The 13,493-nt window shown below is 40.0% G+C and overlaps 1 protein-coding gene across 1 annotated transcript in view; it reads right to left on the reverse strand.

The window, feature by feature from the left end:
- Positions 1–11,953, reverse strand: part of gpr68 (G protein-coupled receptor 68) — a 31,465-nt gene extending 19,512 nt beyond the window's left edge. Inside the window, exon 1 of the mRNA XM_008300977.1 lies at positions 11,854–11,953. The gene's annotated coding sequence lies outside the window, so the exon portion shown is untranslated. The remainder of the gene's footprint in view (positions 1–11,853) is intronic.
- Between the last annotated feature and the right edge of the window lie 1,540 nt (positions 11,954–13,493).

Below are 13,493 nucleotides of genomic sequence, written 5' to 3' on the forward strand. Positions count from 1 at the left end.
AAAATATCTTTCTCTTTAACTACTAAGTGCTCTACTGCGTTCACTAGCTGGTCACTGACTGAAGCAGACAAATATAAAACTGGGGGGGCTGTGACAGTGGCAGTAATTCTTCAGGGACATTGTCATGTAACCACTGTTCCAGCAAAGATATTTAAAAGTGGAGTCTTAAAAGATAACTTTTCACTGTTGTTGTATTTAGGGTGAACTTTGGGACCTGTAGTTTCAGTTCAGTCTATCTAACCTGTTTGCTTTCAGATGAACTTACAACCAAAGACCCAAAGGTAAAAAAAAAAATAATACAGTTATTCAAAGATCATACTATGATAAATAACTTATCATTGTAGTGTATTTTGTATTTGTTGTTTTAGTTATGACATGAAATTGCCTCTTATATACCCTGGGAACACAACTGAGCTTAAGCTTGTCAAATAGGACATAAAGTATTGTGTATGTTCATTGTATTCTTCAGATAATATACCTTTAGTGGTACACAGCATAAAAACGAACAAGAAATTGAAGAAAACAAGGGTAGTCTAATAATTATTTTCATGACTGTATGTCATATTAAGCTTTTTTTTTATATTGAGTCTTGAAGTCTTTCAGATCACAGCATTAACAACAAAAAATAAAAAAAATACATGTTTTTTCATTTGTGAAAATGTTTAGTTATTAAAATTTCAGAAAAATGTGTTTTCCAATTTTTGAACTTCTCACAGTGTGACAACATCCAAACCTATTTGTGTCAGTATAGTAATCACTGCTTGTGCTATTAAAATGTGGATACTGGACAAATCGTGTTCTGTTCACTGTTCTGAGGTCAAACATGGATGGACAGATGAGGCATCTACAGATTGTTTTGCTCCGATTCTGGACAAACTAAAGACTTTTATAGTCTCCATTAACTTTTGGAAGTTGTGGTGCATTTTTTTGTTTGTTTTGTTTTTCTCCAGCTGTGGCTACAGCAGGAACTGGAGGGTGTGTGTTTATGAGATCTTCTAAATGTGCAAGCTGAAAAATACTTGTGCATTCACAGGAGCAGGAGCAAGCCTGAGGCACTTGTGGGAACTATATGAGATTCCCTTATCAGTCCTGCATTCTTGGTTGAAATATTCTGAATGTCTAGCCATTCAGACCTCATATTGTGTGATAGCCACTGTAAATGACCATGGCATTTTAATGTTACAGCTTTTTAATGATCTGATCTGATTCATGAATGAACTAATTTCTCAGGCACATTATCATCTGCAGAGCTGCTGCCACCATCACTAGCCAATATCACAGTCAATACTGCTCTGAGCTAAACCTGTAAACCCTATGACAGTAAACCAGACAGACACACTTCTGTATCATTATGTGTGGGTTCAGGCATTGGAACAGTGAGACAACATCGCCACCATCAGGTCATACTGGAAATATATTGTCCTCTGTATTTTCATCCAGCATACAGATGATTGTACAGCTAAGGTTTACTAGTTTTGCAAGACATTGGAAAAACAAAGCTTTTGATCATTTTTGACATTTTGACACCAGACATTCCTGAATGACAAATACCTGAAGGAATATCAGGGATCTCAGAACTTAACCGTGGAAAAAAAAAAAGGGGGAGGGGGGAGAGAATGACTCCCACAGGGAGGTAACACATTCCTGGTCACTAATCATCCAGAGTTTTGCATTTAAGGGTTAAATATTGCAGACAGTCACAGACACGAGGCTCATTACGTTGACAAATGACCCTGTGATCGATACTTCATTTCCCTGGGGGTGACCTGAGAGTGGTAACCATGGCAACAGTAGCAAATTGCAACTTAGGCACCAGTGAGGGCCCTATCACTGCTACCCTCATCACCCTTGCCTTCATCATCATCGTCGTCAGTACCATCCTCACCATCATTCATCCAACCTGTTATACAATCAGTCTGCTGTCACAGAGCTGATAGACGGCATCAGGTCCCAGTGGCTAACACACTTTTTGCATCTTTAAAGAATACTTACACTCCACAATAACATAATTGTAATAATCTGTTAGAATATTCAAACAACATAATAAATACAAAATGAACTGATCTTCAAGTAATATACACAAATAGTAAACACTGATGCTATAAACACATTTAGTTGAAATCACAGGATGTTTGTCCGTGTTTGTTTTAGTCCACCACACAGCACCAATTACGCCTGAGTTCCTGGAATGGGACGTTCTATCACAACACAGGCTGATGTGAAACGTTTTTTTTGTCTTTAATCTCATGCAGTTGCATTGTGGTGAGTTCAACATCATGGCGATCTCAACTTTACAGAGACACACAGTCCTTCTACCTGATGTAATGATTCATATTAAACTCCTAGAGTGCACAGTGTCAAGTCTGCTCCCACCCCATTCTGAGACCCCAGCCAGCAGAAGTGACTCAACACTGTGTCTTTGTCTGAGTGTCATAACATGTAAAGATACAGAAAGAAAAGAGATCTCAACTTGGCCTTTTTTTTTCTTATTCAAATTGGTGCTAAAGCTTCATGCTCTGATTTCCTGCATGTAGACTGAGTTACCTTTGAAGCTGTTGGACTCCAGTTCAGGCCAGAACAAACAGATGTTGCTCTGTAATTTCATGTTTTTGTTTTTGTTTTTTGTTTTTGGCTTGTTTTCTTGGATTGATTAAAAAAACTCTTCAAATTAATTTAGTGTGAAAATGTTCTTCCCTTCCTTCTCTGGTCTCTCTGTCTGCGAGAGTATTTGATTTATGTACCTGGTGGCCATGTTTGATTTATATCACACTTAGAGCAGAAAGACAGACAAAACACAGGCAAACTGAGCTGGCCCACAAACACAATATTATCCTTCATCACCGCATACAGTGTCGGGGTTGTCACTCACAAAAAGAAATATATTACACATTACTTTAAAAAATCTAATCAAAAATCATTACCTTACTTTACTTATTTACTCCCTTCAGAATGCCATTTATTGCAGCTCTGATTACATTACTTTTGAATAACTGATCAGCATAGCCCAAGATGTCACAGAATTGCCTGTTAACTTTACATATTTTCACACATCAGCATCATTCTTCCACTACAAAGGAGAACAAACAAGATGTTTCCTTTGTGCTAGCAGCAAAGTTGATGAAAAGTGCATGTTTAAGGGGACCATATTGGCACTGACTGCATTACAATGAAAGTAGCAATTGTGACAGATTAGTAACTGAAATGTGATTAGTGATGTCAGGAACAGTAATGTAATACAGACAAGTGGGTGATAATCACAGTAATGCCTTCCTCTGTAATGTGTGAGTCACTGTTCCCATATATTCCCATATATTTTCATTCATTTCATAAACAATTACAAAGCACATCTTAACAGTCTCAGTGAATTTGGTAAACTTTAGCAATGTTAACCGGTTTGTCTTCACCTCCAAGTCAACAAGAACAATTTAAATACTGAAGTTGATCCATTTTCTTGTGTTAACTACAAACTACATTTTGACACATTGCTATTTGGTATTACTGAAATGATAAACTTCACTTTTGAGCCTAACCACATCGTCTTCATCAGATACAGAATGTGAGAATAAAACTGCTATTTCCGCTGCACATTTTGCAGCTTCCTTCTCCCTTTCAACTATCTTTGTGGTACTTTTTTCAAAAATCCCCTTCACTATCACCTCACTCTGACATGCATGCTGACAATGTTGAGTTTTTAACAATGATTTGGATCATGCAATAAAGCAGAGCCGCTCAGTTCGTTGGGTGAATTATCCATTTTAATGACGGAGCTCTCCTTCCTGCAAGCAAACGTTCTATCAAAACTATTCCACACTATTTTGTAGGGACACCGTTGCTGCATCCTGGGCTTAGCACCACCCTGTGTGTTTGTGACTGGTTTAAAGAAATACAAAGAGTGTTTTTCCCCTGAATCAGAATGATAATGAGGCTTTACTTCTCCAGCACTGACGCAGCCCTGTGGAGGTGGACATGTCTATTTGAGACTACATGGTCGGCAGTAGTGTTTTACTTTGATAGGAACCTCTTAAGACCACCTACATGTATGCAGTTCCACATGTGGCAAAGTTCCAGAAAATGTAAATCTATCTTTTGCTTCTCTTTGACCTACTTTTTCAGTGATAAAATGTAACGTATGAGAATGTACGGACGGCACCTTCCGTCTTGCTCCGGGGTCATCATCTCCATTTTATACTGCAGGTTGTAAATCAACATCTATCTCTGTTCTTGTTCTGATTTACTGACTGTGCTTTCCAGCTGATGTGATTCATCATCTGTGTATGAGGAAAGCAGGGTTACATACATCTTCTATACCTTTCACAAACCTGTGTCATATTGATCAAGTGACACGTGTTCACCATCAATGTGTTAGGTGATGGAGAACTGTGCAGCTGTCCACCTGCCCTCACATACATAATAATTGTCTGTGAAATCATCATCATTGACAGTCATCATCACAAGCATCAGATGCACCTTCATAATCAAAGATAAACAGAATTGTACCACATGGACCTTTAAATACTGCCAAAACAATTTACTTTGCTTTCCCATCATAACATCCTTAACAATCTGAACTCATATCAGCTTCTGACAGCTGATTTCTTGCTAGTTTTTTATGGAGCAACTGTGAACTCACACAGGCTCAATCATCAGATTCTCCTTCAATAAATGTCATAAACAGCTGATAAAGTAGTCTGGTGTTACTGTAAAGGTAAATCCACCAGAATGATATGCTTCTCTGGTAGGTCACAGAGATCAGACCTCTGAGATTAAAATATGATTCAGTGCATGCTACGTCATCATCCATCTCCGCACACCGCCTTCACTCCACGGGTAAGTGTTTTCAGCCAGGATTCCCTGCATTGCAGCCAGATGACTGCCTCTGAGGCTGGGAGACGTCACTCTGAATAACATCAAAATATTACTCAATTTGCCTCTTCGACACTGAAAAGGATACACAAAGTCAGAGTTTGTTGTTTGTGGTTTTTGGTTGAGGCTGATTTAGTGCCATGTGCTACTATGGTCTCAAAGCGGTGGGCTAATTACATCCATCTATTAGCTATACACAGCTTAATCCTCACTAAGGTCACAGGGCCCCGGAAGCCAACCCAAGTGAACTGGGCCGGGGAAAAACCGGAAAAGGTACCAAGCCAACAAAAGGCCCCAAAAAAAAAAAAAAAAACAAAGAACACTCACGGTGTGACTAATTCAAAGTCTGGTATATCAGGGTGACGGCTGTATATGGAAGAAAACACTGATTTGCCACAACATTGAAAACAATGACAGCTGAAGAGAATAACATTAATCACTTCATTGGATAGGATTTTCCATCACACACTAACAGAAAAGTTAGTTCTGTGCATATGTAAATATAAACCAAAAGTGCAGGGAAAATGGAAATTCTTAACTTGTGATAATGACAGATTGAAAGTCAAGGCATCACTTATTCCGATGCATCCTGAGGGAGATGACTGTCCATCCAGCCCATCTAATATTTGTTTCAGTTTTGACCAAAGCAGTCAAGCAGTCGACCAACATAGTCTACAAATACCAGTAGCTGCAAAATAGCCACAGGTAGATTTCTTCAAAAGAGAAAGTATTTATAAGTATCAGCTTTTCAAAAAGCTGTATGGATCCATTGCTCCTTTAGACTACAAAGCACATCACAACCTTAAATCAATCACATGAACAGTGAGGACAAAATTGGATCATAAACACAACAACTCCTGTTGATGAGTACAGTTAGCTGTAATAAGAGACATCCCTTCCAGAATTCACCAGGTGGTGTTTTGCAAAATCCTCTGTGGCTTTTTTGTCTCTTTTTTGTCTCTGTGTTTACTGCTCAGCACTAATTGCTGTGGTGATTTTTCGCTGCATTTCCCAGATGTCACCTGCCCACAAAAAAAGCACTGTGACATACTAGGTTTTGGTAATCTTTCTTTCTCTATTCCTCAACCAACCAAGCTGCTAATCATTACTGGTCCTCACTACAGAAGTTTTGATTCTGAATAAAAGGAAATGTAACCGCTGCTTTTTCTTGTTTTGAGGATGACATTAGTTCGATGCACTCCATTCCAGTAACGGTATGATATGGTGGCCAAGATTACAGTAGTTACTCTGATAACAATAGGAAAATTAGGAAGTTGGTTTACAGGAAGAACTCTTAAATCAACATATTTCTCAGACAGATAGAAGATGGAACACCAGCCTCATTCCCAAGAAGAATTCCCCCAACACAAAATCGATGTCAGGCTGAATAAATGAAGAGGCAAAGAATAACAATGCATGACCTTGTCATATAAAAGAAAAAGATTCATACAGAACTATTAAAGAATGATGCTACTGAATGTGGTCTGTAATACAGGGCCCTTCTAGATAACAGGAACCAAGTTTAAATTAAATAACAATTGGGGTCCTGTTGAGAAGCCAGTGTCATTCATTTCAGAAGTCATATTGTAACAGCCACATACAAATTTTTCCATTAATCCAGCACATCACAGAATAAACACACAGCATTGAGCTTGATGTTTCAGGGCCCCTGAGGGTCTGGAGCTCTGGGATAACTGCCTGCATTGCTCAAGGTGAAAAGCTGTGGCCACGTCAAAGCAGTAAGGCAGTGCATTATTGCCAGTATGACTTTTTTGTGTCAGTTTCAGAGAATAGAAAGCTGAATATATTATTTATATGCAATATGTATATAATCTTACCAATATCCTCCATATACACTATGTGGCTAAAGGAAAAATACTTTGTTCGTGCCTAGAATGTGAAAAGCAGCAATAAAAGTCTCTGTATCATCATATTGCACACATTCTTAACAGTGTGGGTTTCTCGATGGGAATGAAAGCCCATTCAGCTTATTGTAAATAAGATATGAGCTTTACATGAGCGGGCTTCACTTCATAATACTCAGGTGTTCTGAGTCACAGATGAGCAAAAGAATACTAATGGTGTATGGTTGGATCTACCCAGACACCTACATCCACCAATCACTCACACAGCATACTAACAGATGTTCTCAGAGATTCATAGCCAGAAGCATAATTGTACGCTGCACCTCAACCAGACTTTAAACAATAATGGTATCAGATCAATTAAGAAAGACAGCGAGAAGATAAAGAAAGACAAAAATCTCTTAAATGCCATCAGAACCACAGTTATTGTTCTCATGTCCTAGAATTTAAAACTTAGAACTCCTAAAGGACCTATGAAATACATTAATCCTAAAACTGTGTCGTCAGCATTCCTTCTAGGTGGCCTAAGTGGGTGCCTAGAATCCCTAAATCTGGATTCCATTGGACCACCTTGGGGCCCTGGAGAAAGTCCCAGGGCACTAAAAGGAATTTACTGTCTTCAGGGGTCTTTCTAGTCACCCCAAACCCTTTGAGGATCCCAGGGCCCTCCACCAGGGCCAAAAGGAATCTTCTGTATTTTGCCTGTTGAGATCACCTCATAGCATCCTGAGAGTCTGTAGCAGGAACACAGCACTACCACAACACTTAAAGACCCAGTTCCATCATTTGGGGTTGTTCTGTATCCCTCATAAACCCCTGAAAGAGGGGCACTGCTTACCTAGAGTACAGTAGACACTGAAGTGGGATTCTCAAAGGGACCCCGGAACACTGTGGAATAGATCCTTTGCAGAAGTCTCAGGGGTCCCCATAGGGTACTTCTAGAAAGTCCAAAGGGGTCTTGAGAGCACCCTAGTAGGCCTCTAACACACTGGCTTCCTTATGGTCTCTGTGGATTGTCATTTTGGTCCTGTTGGAGGACTTAGTGGGGCTTGCAGGTGTCTAAAAGAATTATCGAACCTGGCTCTTCTGAATATCCTGGAACCCCCTTTCAAAACCCTGGCCCCTCCACCAAGGCCACTGGACTCCCTTAAGTGCCCCTGGCAGTACTAGGTGTCCACATTTAGCACTATTTCCTCAGCTGAATTGTGTATGTAAAGCCACTGGCATTGCAAACAGGAATAGGCTTTTTCTCCCTTTCTGCCAATGTCTGCAGAGAGCTGAGATGGCCCTTTCATGGATGAATGAGGTTAGTGTACACAAAAGGGACACTGCACTCTGTCCAACTGGTGCCCAATGTCTGGGCCTGGACCCAAGGGCTGTCTGTAAGGAGATTAAAAAAGGGTGGCTGAGTTATCCGGGAAGAACACAGGTCAAAAGTAATTATCCTGTGATCAAAAGTTATGTGCATGAACAGAGGTGAAGCATACAGCAGCCTGAGTTCTGCTCTTAGTGGGGATCAGAAACTCCCAACAGGAGGAAAAATCTGTTACACTTACAGTTCAGGTTTGTGTGTGTGCTGCTCACAAGTCTACTGCCTTTATGTCCTGTTTTTTAGTGTCTCACTACATAGATTTCTTTCATTAGTATATGGAATCTAATACTCATTGTCTGTGCTCTGGGATTTTTACTGTTGATGTAGATGGTGAGCACTAATGCTTTGTGCTGCACTGAGGTGATTTGGCAATGCTGCTGCTCCTCCATTCATGTCACACAGCTGACTTAACCAGTCACAGTGGCACTACCAAGAAATCTCACTGAACGTGACCAGATGTGACAGATAGCTGGTCAGGTTCATTCACTGAACCTCCACTGTCCAAGTTTCAATGGGGCGGCTGTGGCTAAGGGCAGTGTGGATCACGTGGTAGAGCGGGTTGTCCTCCAATCACAAGGTTGGCAGTTCGATCCCTCCACAGTCCTTGGGCAACCCGAAGTTGCTCCCAATGGCAGGCAGCTCTGTCACCATTGGGATGTGAATGGGTGAATGAGAAACACATTGTAAAGCGCTTTGGATAAAAGCGCTATTTAAGTACAGACCATTTATAAGTACAGACCATTCACTGAATGCAGCTCCACTGTCTGACTGAAACTGAAATCACCATTGGATAATGTAAGAACTATGACTACACGGCAAGTCTGAACATCAGACTTTTCCTCCATTTCAACACAAACAATGGTCCATAAACATCGCACTGGATGAAAAAGAGTTTTTCAGACTTTTAGCTGCCAGAGCAAGATCCATATAAGCATCTCCAAAGAGAAAGAGAGTTACACACATTTATGCACCTGGCACGACAGCGGTAACTTTAAAAATTCTTTGCAATTAGAAATTATCCCCAACATGGAGACAGCATGGACCAGGATCTGAAGGCAAGGCATGCTGTGTACTTTTCATCACCTCAGACCGCTGAGCTGAGCACACAGTTGACCAGCTGTAGCAACATCTTCTGTTACAAGGTTGAATCCTGAGCTCCATCACAGAATGTTATTTTACTGTATGAGTTTGATCCATTTATTAAAGACAAAATATTTTTCTGTCATATCAGCTTTTTTTATGACAAAGATTTCTCAGTGTCACAGTCTCACAGCAGGATATTTGAATTACTTTGTGCATGGATGCATTCTCAAAACTATATTTAGAATATGACCTTTCTAATCAGAGTAACTACCAAAATGTGGAAAGAGGCATCGTAGTGACAATGAAAACACATTTTAATTAAAAATAATAATAAGGGGCTGTATTTTGATAAATTATCATTACACATGGACAGAATTTTTAGTGTTCATTCATAAATAAACTGTGAATGTGTCCAATATAGCTATACTGTTTCCCACTTAAATACTCTGCAGCATCTCTTCTCCTGGGCTCTTATCATCAGTATAGTCATCCTGTATGAGTCTATGCACATCAGATAGTTAGCAACACTAACTGTAAAATAAGAAACAAAGCATATCAGTATGCAATTCCCTAAGTGTCATATTGAAATAGCTTTCAATTAGCTTCTACATGAAAAGTTTTTGGAGGCACCACTGGTCTGTCCGTGTGTGACAACAGTATAAGAATGTGTCTATGTGACAGGCCAAACTAACAGAGCTGCTGGACTGATCCTCTGTTTAGACGAGCAGGGAGTCACTGCTTATTTATAAGACAATGAAAGTGAATCCCTTATTAATCAGGAGGTAGAATGTGTGTATTGAGCATAGGCCAATACTGTATTGTCCTTTCTCAAGTCTTTGTAATGTGTGGCAGACTGAAGCTGCAAGCTAGTTAATAACTTCCTAGAAAAAACAATAACTACTGTATTGATTTCCCACCAACTACAAACACTTGCTGTGATTCTGTTTGTTTAAACTCAAAGAACATGATTTCTAATTTATTCATTTATTTTTACTTGATTAATTTAATAAACATTCTATGGTTATAATAATTTACACCGACATTTAGGAAATGACTTTAAATTGTTGTACATGATTTCCGGATACTAGGCTATCTACTATCTGATGGAGCACTGCAGCTATAAAAACATATTTTGGGCCTCAATATGTCAGTCCTAATACAGATACATGATGGCAAATACAAATCTTCACTTAAGCCATGCATTATAGCATTCACTGGAGATTTCAGCCACATCCAGAGGGCTTCCTCAGCAGCTGGATTTCGAAGGATTGTGACTCTCTTGAGTCTAGCTGAGTCCGTTTGTGGAGGACGGCCATGTGATGCAGCTGAGAGTGGATCTTATGGGTGGACATACAGGAGTGTGGAACAGATCACATTAACAACATTAAGACTGCATTAGCTGTCTTCTTGGCCACTTAGCGGTGCGAAGCAACTCTGTAAACACATCATCTAAACCACCATCTCACTATCTAATTATTAAATGCAGTCGCTTTATATAACAGCACCGTTGTGGGTTAAATAAGACTCAAGATGCTAGAACAGTCCACAGAGCTGAGAAAAACTGCAGAGTCGGGTGATTATTATCTGTGGATTTGTCACTACAAGTGACCCTTTCCATCATACACAAATACTGATTAGCTTTAAAGCAACCTGAGAGGAAATGGAAAAGGTACGGTAGGAGGTTTGGATTAATCAGTTTTCAAATACCTCTTTGCTCAGTTTGACTTGATTCCATAATCTGAGCAGCGCAGATGACATGTAGCTCCAACCATCCAGTTCATGTCCGGTGTGACTATATGTGACTATATGTTTTGCACTTGTCCTGCGTAGTCATCCATTCATTTAATCAGTCACTTAGTTACTGTTCTTGTCCTCACAGAATCTAACAAACATAAACTATGAAGTTAGCCTTACACCAGTCAGTCAGTGGGCTGACAGTGAGTGAAGCAGCAGCAGTCGTCTGTGGCCTGCAGCCAGGACACATGTGTGAAGATCACTCTGCCTCATCATCACAGCAGGGCACTGAACACACAACCAACACACAATACAACCATTAAGAAATAGATGTGTGTGTGTGTGTGATGTCAATTAGTTTTGATAATCTTATCATCACAGCACCAGCACAGCATTCCTAGAATATTCTTCTACTGTCACCAGATGGATGGTAGCGTCTGAGTTGAAGGGAAGTTTGTGGTGAAATCTATTTTCTCATCTGCTACTTTTTGATTTAGAATTACTGCAGAGCAATAAACAGCAAAAAATGGTGAAAATGAGGCACACAATCCTTAATCAGCATGTCCACACATGCTGTGTATGAATCTCACATGAAGCTCTGCAGTCCACCAAGCAGCTCAGAGAAAACCTGCATGCAGCTGTTTCTGCTTCACGCAAAAGTAAATTAGCTCCAGTCAGGAAATATTTCTGACACTGTTTGTTTCCTCAACAGCAGCCCAAGAACGACTAGGATGAAAGAGCAGTCCTTGAAAAGAGAATATCCATCCAGTGAGTCCAGCAACAGCCGCTCCATCAGAACCTCATTCAACAGGAAGCGCTCATTTCACTTCATCAACATCTGTCGCTCCACAGAAACCAGCAGCAGACTGAAGTAGACGCTCTTAAGTTCAACGAGAAGTTATTAAAATCAATACATGAAATAAAAGGTTTTCTTACCGAATCTTTCCGCTCCGTGGGTCTGCGTCTGACTGACCGCCAGCTCTCTCTCTGTGTCTGTCTCCCTATCTCTGTCTCTCCCTCTCTCTCTTCCTGACGCACTCTGCCCACACACACACACACACACACACACACACGCACCGCAAATACCAAATATGAATGAAAACTCAAAGCTAAAGCGTCACGTTCAAAATCGATAGTAGTTACAACGACTGCACTTCAAGCCCTGACTTTGTTGGAGAAGTGACACCATTCAGAATGATCCTGGTCATTTCTACCATGATCTGTGTGACTGAGCTGATCACATGAACAGCATTAAAGCTGCATTAGTTAAGCAACACATCCTCTAAACAACCATCTCACCATCTTATTATTAAATGCAGTGACTTTATACAACAGCACAGCTTCTATACCATTCTAAATGAATAATGGATCATTTCTACCCTGTCTGAGAGCATCCTTGTACACTGTAAACCAAGAACAGCTGATGCAGGAGCTACTTACTGGTCAGTTTTAAGTCCTAACTAAAACCAAGGAGCTTCAGGAGCTGCTATTAGTGTCCATCACTGAGAGAAAGCTGTGCATTGTGACTGGGAAAGAGATGTATAGTCATAAAGTCATATCCAAGTGTTTTCAAGTGCTGCTGGTCACAATGCAAACATCATCAAAACATACAGAGTGAAAGATCTCAAAGGGCTGGTAGAAAGCCTGGAGGGTGGAAGATGCTGAGTAGAATCCAAAGATCACCACTTCTCCAAGACAGGCACCAAAAAGGAAAAAAAAAAAAAACTTGCTAAGCTTATGTAAAGGCTTGGCTGAGCAAAGAATACAGCTTTGGTCATCAGTTCTGTGGTTGGATTAGATAAAAATGATATGTGAAAACAGATATGTGGCTTTGGTTTAGCTAAAGGACAGAGAAGCGTTCATCCCAGATGTGATGCTTCGGGGCTGTTTTTCAGGCCATAGGCAACTATGTCCTTCGTAAACAGGATCATTAGAAAAGAGGACGACATTCAAATTCTGGAGGAAAATATCAGTCAGTCTGCAGAAAACCTTGGCAGCATGGACCCTTCCACTAAGACAATGATCTGAAGCATTCAGTCTAAGTGGTAAAGAACAGTTGAACAGGACAGAGAATCAGCATGTCGGAGTCGAGGCCAGAATCCCATCAAGAACATGTGGAGGAACCGAAGACCAGAGGGATGGAGAGGAAGGCTTCAACATCAAATACCTGGAGACCATCACAGAGGAGTGGAAGGAAAACCCAGAGGAGACATGCAGAAAGACTGTTAGCAGTTATAGGAATGAATTGAGTTTTGGACATTAAATTTTTAGTAGAAATGTAAAAAAAAAAATTAATGAAAAGGAAATAGTTACAATTTTTATTAACATCTCTAACACAATGTCTTACTGCATTTCATCACTTGTTTACATCATTTCCTACAAGAACAAACCTATTGGTCACATGAAAATTCACTACAACATCAAAATTTGGCATCGCTATGAATAATTTTATGTTGAAATGTTTCATCATGCAATTTCTACATGGCATAATAAATATTTGCACACACAGATGTCTGCAAATATGTGGTCATTAAGTTAAGTGTAGATTGCAGGTGAAGTGTTAAAAACAAGTGTGA

The sequence above is a fragment of the Stegastes partitus genome, unplaced genomic scaffold, assembly GCF_000690725.1.
Source record: "Stegastes partitus isolate 25-593 unplaced genomic scaffold, Stegastes_partitus-1.0.2 Scaffold1617, whole genome shotgun sequence".
Taxonomy (NCBI): Eukaryota; Metazoa; Chordata; class Actinopteri; family Pomacentridae; genus Stegastes; species Stegastes partitus.